Raw genomic sequence first — 7,270 nt, forward strand, 5'->3', positions numbered from 1 at the left:
AGCAAGTCCACATACTCAACCATCTTTTAGTCTTTCACAATTGCTAACACTCATGCAATATTTATGGGTATGGAGTTTTAATCGGACATAGAGAAAGATAGGGGCTTATAGTTTTGCCTCCCAACGTTTTACCTCAAGGGTAATGTCAACAATAATAGTTCATGCAGACTCACATCCAATTAGCTATATATATTAGGATCTTTCCAACACACTGTGCTTGCCAAAGGATAAAAGGTAAAAAGGAAAGGTGGATATCACCATGACTCTTTGCATGAAGTATATGACAAGAATAAAAGATAGGCCCTTCGCAGAGGGAAGCAGAGGTTGTTATGCGCTTTTATGGTTGGATGCACGAAATCTTAATGCAAAAGAACGTCAGTTTATATTGCCACTTGTGATATGGACCTTTATTATGTAGTCCGTCGCTTCTATTTCTTCCATATCACAAGATCGTATAAAGCTTATTTTCTTCGCACTAATAAGTCATACATATTTAGAGAGCAATTTTTATTGCTTGCACCGATGACAACTTACTTGAAGGATCTTACTCAATCCATAGGTAGATATGGCAGACTCTCATGGCAAAACTGGGTTTAGGGATGTTTGGAAGCACAAGTAGTATCTCTACTTGGTGCAAAGAAATTGGCTAGCATGAGAGGGAAAGGCAAGCTCAACATGTTGGATGATCCATGACAATATAATTTATTTCAGATGTAAGAAAACATAACCCATTACGTTGTCTTCCTTGTCCAACGTCAACTCTTTAACATGTCATACTTTAATGAGTGCTCACAATCATAAAAGATGTCCAAGATAGTATATTTATATGTGAACCTCTCTTTCTTTATTACTTCCTATTAATTGCAACGAGGGCCAAAACTATGTTTGTCAACTCTCAACAACTTTTATTCATCATACTCTTTATATGTGAGCTCATTACTCTCCATAAGATCCATATGATCTCTTTATTTTTTTTATTTCTTCTCTTTTTTATTTTATTCCCTCAAGATCGTAGCAAAATAATCAAGCCCTTGACTCAACACCAATCTTTATTATATATAGCTCACGGAGTCGATTACATAAGAAGATCATAAAGCAAAACTCACAACTAGATCATACTAAAACTTTATTCTACTAGATCAAGATATTATCAAAGGATCGAACTAAGAAAAACGGTAAAGATAAAAGTGATGGTGATACGATACCGGGGCACTCCCCCTAGCTTGGCAGTTGCCAAGGGGAGTGCCCATACCCGATGCTCAGTTCTTCTTTGTTGGTGAAGAAGGTGTTGGTGATGATGGGTAGTCGCACATCGAGCGTAATAGATCCTCCAATTTGCGGATAATGGCCTTGAGTGCGATGATATGCTCCTTCAACAAAATATTTTCACTTGTGAGATACTTGTTTTGAATACGAGCTAACTCAATCATCTTGAAAGCCTCAATCTCCGTTGGGGTAAAGAGATTGTGGTGAGGTGGAAGGATGTCTTCTTCTGCTACTGCCAGAACTTGATCCCCCATGGCCTTCTTGATCCCATTATCCTTGTTGATCTCTCTGGGTTCCTCTCTCTTTAGCTCTGTCTTCATTAGCCAAGCATCATTGCCCTCATTGTTGGAGGAGGATGGAGACGACATGGCTTGGCCTTGACAACCCTGGCAGAAAACAGCTCAAAACATAGACAGGAGATATTTGCGTGATACGGTGGTCAAAACCTTCGGGAGATTATATAATGAATTTTTACCGACCAAAAGAAGTATCATGCAAGAAAACGGAGTCCGGAGGGTGCACGGGGTGCCCACGAGGCAGGGGCGTGCCCAGGGGGTAGGGCGCGCCCTCCACCCTCGTGGAAGCCCTGTGTCCTTTCCGGTCTGCTTCTTATTTTCCTATTTTTCTAAATATTCCAAAACGGAGAAAATTTGCCATTAGAACTGTTTTGGAGTCGGTTTACTTACCGTACCACATACCTATTCCTTTTCGGAGTCTGAAACGTTCCGGAAAGTGTCCCTTATGTATTCCTCCGGGGTTACGGTTTTAATAATATTAGTTTCAACATTTATGGGATTACCTGAGATATAATGTTTGATTCTTTGACCGTTCACCACCCTCGGATTTGTGCCTTCAAAGTTGTTGATTTTTATGGCACCAGAATGATAGACCTCCTTGATAACGTAAGGACCTTCCCATTTAGAGAGAAGTTTGCCTGCAAAAAATCTTAAACGGGATTTGTATAACAATACATAATCACCTACATTGAACTCACATTTTTGTATCCTTTTATCATGCCATCTTTTAAGTTTTTCTTTAAATAGCTTGGCATTTTCATAAGCCTAGGTTCTCCATTCATCAAGTGAGCTAATGTCAAAAAGCCTCTTCTCACCAGCAAGTTTGAAGTCATAGTTGAGCTCTTTAATAGCCCAATATGCCTTATGTTCTAATTCAAGAGGTAAGTGACATGCTTTTTCATAAACCATTTTATACAGAGACATACCCATAGGATTTTTATATGCAGTTCTATAGGCCCATAATGCATCATCAAGTTTATTTGACCAATTCTTTATAGATCTATTAACAGTCTTTTGCAAAATTAATTTAAGCTCTCTATTGCTAAGTTCTACTTGAGCACTAGACTGTGGATGATAAGGAGATGCAATTCTATGATTAACATCATACTTAGCAACCATTTTACGAAATGTGCCATGAATAAAGTGTGAACCACCATCAGTCATTAAATATCTAGGGACTCCAAACCTCGGGAAAATAACTTCTTTAAGCATCTTAATAGAAGTGTTATGATCAGCACTACTAGTTGGAATAGCTTCTACCCACTTAGTAACGTAATCACCAGCAACTAAAATATGTGTATACCCATTAGAGGAAGGAAATGGTCCCATATAATCAAAGCCCCAAACATCAAATGGTTGAATAACAAGTGAATAATTCATAGGCATTTCTTGACGTCTACTAATATTGCCAATTCTTTGACATCCATCACAAGATAAGACAAACTTACGGGCATCTTTGAAGAGAGTAGGCCAATAAAAACCGGATTGCAATACCTTGTGTGTAGTTCTATCTCCATCATGGTGTAGGCTTCGGAGTGACACTTGCGTAGGATCTGTTCCTGTTCATGCTCAGGTACACAACGTCTAATAACACCATCTACTCCTTCTTTATAAATATGTGGGTCATCCCAAAAGTAATGTCTTAAATCATAGAAGAACCTTTTCTTTTGCTGGTTTATGAAACTAGGTGGTATAAATTTAGCAACAATATAATTAGCATAATCAGCATACCATGGAGCAGAACGAGAAGCATTTATGACAGCTAATTGTTCATCAGTGAAGCTATCATCAATAGGTAGTGGGTCTTCAAGAACATTCTCTAACCTAGACAAGTTGTCTACAACGGGGTTCTCAACTCCCTTTCTATCAATAATATGCAAATCAAATTCTTGTAGCAAGAGAACCCATCTAATAAGTCTAGGTTTAGCATCTTTCTTTTCCATAAGATATTTAATAGCAGCATGATCAGTGTGGATAGTTACTTTAGAATCAATAATATATGGTCTGAACTTATCACATGCAAATACAACAGCTAAAAATTCTTTTTCAGTAGTAGCATAATTTCTCTTGGCATTGTCTAGAGTTTTACTAGCATATTGAATAACATTTAATTTCATATTAACTCTTTGCCCTAAAACAGCACCTACAGCATAATTTCATGCATAATTTCTTTGTATAAGGAATGAGGTATTGCACTTGCACTAGCACCCATATCACATAAGCCATGATAGCAATGATCTCCTATTTTAATAGAAATAACAGGCATGCCTACAACAGGTCTATGTTTATTTTTAGTATCAGGTCTAGCAATTCTAGCAGTCTCATCACAGAAGTAAATAACATGCCCATCAATATTATCGGCCAAGAGATCTTTAACTATAGCAATATTAGGTTCAACTTTAACTTGCTCAGGGGGTTTGTGTGTCCTAATATTACTTTTGTTGAATACAGTTGAAACTTTAGCATGATCATTTATTCTAACAGGGAAAGGTGGTTTCTCAACATAAGCAGTAGGAACAACAGGATCATTATAAGTGATAGTCTTTTCTTCAACCTTAATAGGTGCAACCGCTTTTACTTCAATGGGAGGATTATATTTAAGCCACTTCTCCTTAGGGATATCAACATGAGTAGTAAAGGATTCACAGACAGAAGCTACTATCTCAGAGTCAAGTCCATATTTAGTGCTAAATTCACGAAAAGCATCGGTATCCACAAAAGATTTAACACAATCAAACTTAGGTGTTATACCTGACTCCTTACCTTCTTCGAGGTCCCAATCTTTGTTGGAAATATGCCCTAGAGGCAATAATAAAAGGATTATTATTATTATATTTCCTTGTTCATGATAATTGTCTTTTATTCATGCTATAATTGTGTTATCCGGAAATCGTAATACATGTGTGAATACATAGACACCAACATGTCCCTAGTAAGCCTCTAGTTGACTAGCTCGTTGATCAATAGATAGTCATGGTTTCCTGACTATGGACATTGGATGTCATTGATAACGAGATCACATCATTAGGAGAATGATGTGATGGACAAGACCCAATCCTAAACATAGCACAAGATCGTATAGTTCGTTTGCTAGAGTTTTTTCAATGTCAAGTATCTTTTCCTTAGACCATGAGATCGTGTAACTCCCGGATACCATAGGAGTGCTTTGGGTGTACCAAACATCACAACATAACTGGGTGACTATAAAGGTATACTACGGGTATCTCCGAAAGTGTCTGTTGGGTTAACACGGATCAAGACTGGGATTTGTCACTCCGTATGACGGAGAGGTATCTCTGGGCCCACTCGGTAATGCGTCATCATAATGAGCTCAAAGTGACCAAGTGTCTGGTCACGGGATCATGCATTACAGTACGAGTAAAGTGACTTGTCGGTAACGAGATTGAATGAGGTATTGGGATACCGACCATCGAATCTCAGGCAAGTAACGTACCGATTGACAAAGGGAATTGTATATGGGGTTGCTTGAATCCTCGAGATCGTGGTTCATCCGATGAGATCATCGAGGAGCATGTGGGAGCCAACATGGGTATCCAGATCCCACTGTTGGCTATTGACCGGAGAACCATCTCGGTCATGTCTACATGTCTCCCGAACCCGTAGGGTCTACACACTTAAGGTTCGGTGACGCTAGGGTTGTAGAGATATGAATATGCAGTAATCCGAAAGTTGTTCGGAGTCCCAGATGAGATCCCGGACGTCACGGGGAGTTCCAGAATGGTCCGGAGGTGAAGAATTATATATAGGAAGTGCAGTTTCGGCCATCGGGAGAGTTTCGGGGGTCACCGGTATTGTACCGGGACCATCGGAAGGGTCCCGGGGGTCCACCGGGTGGGGCCACCCATCCCGGAGGGCCCCATGGGCTAAAGTGGGGAGGGGAACCAGCCCATAGTGGGCTGGTGCACCCCCCTTGGCCCACCCCCGGCGCCTAGGGTTGGAAACCCTAGGGTGGGGGGGCGCCCCACTTGCCTTGGGGGCCACTCCACCCTTGGCCGCCGCCCCCCTAGGAGATCCCATCTCCTAGGGCCGGTGTCCCCCCTTGGGGAGCCTATATAAAGGGGGGAGGGAGGGGCAGCCGCACCCTTGAGTCTTGGCGCCTCCCTCTCCCCTGCTACACCTCTCCCTCTCGCAGTAAAACGACGAAGCCCTGCTGTGGTGACCCCTGCATCCACCACCACGCCGTCGTGCTGCTGGATCTTCATCAACCTCTCCTCCCCCCTTGCTGGATCAAGAAGGAGGAGACGTCACGCTGACCGTACGCGTGTTGAACACGGAGGTGCCGTCCGTTCGGCGCTAGGATCTCCAGTGATTTGGATCACGTCGAGTACGACTTCCTCATCCCCGTTCTTTGAACGCTTCCGCGCGTGATCTACAAAGGTATGTAGATGCAATCCGATCACTCGTTGCCAGATGAACTCATAGATGGATCTTGGTGAAACCGTAGGAAATTTTTTGTTTTCTGCAACGTTCCCCAACAATCTTCAGAGTTGTGTTTAATTATTTCCAATAAATCCCATTTGAATTCAATAGTCTTCATCATAAAAGATCCAATACAAGAAGTATCGAGCAATGGAGCGATTGTTGAGAGAAAGCCGAGCATAAATTTTTTGAATAATCATTTCTCTTGAGAGCTCATGATTGGGGCATGAATATAACATTGACTTAAGCCTCCCCCAAGATTGAGCGATGCTTTCTCCTTCGCGAGGCCAAAAATTGTATATATAATTACGATCACGATGAACAAGATGCATAGGATAAAACTTCTGGTGGAATTCCAATTTCAATCGCTTATAGTCCCATGATCCCATATCATCACATAGCCTATACCATGTCAATTCATCTCCCTTTAAATATAAAGGGAAGACCTTCTTCTTGATAACATCATCGGGCATACCAGCAAGCTTAAATAATCCACAAACTTCATCCACATAGATTAAGTGTAAATCGGGATGCAATGTTCCATCTCCTGCAAAAGGATTAGCTAGCAGTTTCTCTATCATACCCGAAGGAATTTCAAAGTAAACATTTTCAGTAGGTTCAGTAGGTTGAGTAGCAACTTTTTGCTCTACCGGTCGGGGTGAAGATACCCCAAAAAAGCCCCTCAAAGGATTATGTTCCATAGTAACAAGCGACAGTAAATTTCAGCACACTATATAAATTTTTCCTTACCAAATTCCACCTACCAAAGGCGCTTCACTCCCCGGCAACGGCGCCAGAAAAGAGTCTTGATGACCCACAAGTATAGGGGATCTATCATAGCTTTTCTATAAGTAAGAGTGTCGAACCCAACGAGGAGCAGAAGGAAATGATAAGCAGTTTTCAGTAAGGTATTCTCTGCAAGCACTGAAATTATCGGTAACAGATAATTTTGTGATAAGGTAATTTGTAACGAGTAGCAAGTAATAAAAGTAAATAAAGTGCAGCAAGATGGCCCAATCCTTTTTGTAGCAAAGGACAAGCCTGGACAAACTCTTATATGAAGGAAAGCGCTCCCGAGGACACATGGGAATTATCGTCAAGCTAGTTTTCATCACGTTCATATGATTTGCGTTCGGTACTTTGATAATCTGATATGTGGGTGGACCGGTGCTTGGGTGCTTTCCTTACTTGGACAAGCATCCCACTTATGATTAACCCCCATTGCAAGCATCCGCAACTACAACAGAAGTATTAAGGTAAACCTAACC

Source organism: Triticum dicoccoides, chromosome 1A (genome assembly GCF_002162155.2).
Source record: "Triticum dicoccoides isolate Atlit2015 ecotype Zavitan chromosome 1A, WEW_v2.0, whole genome shotgun sequence".
Lineage (NCBI taxonomy): Eukaryota > Viridiplantae > Streptophyta > Magnoliopsida > Poales > Poaceae > Triticum > Triticum dicoccoides.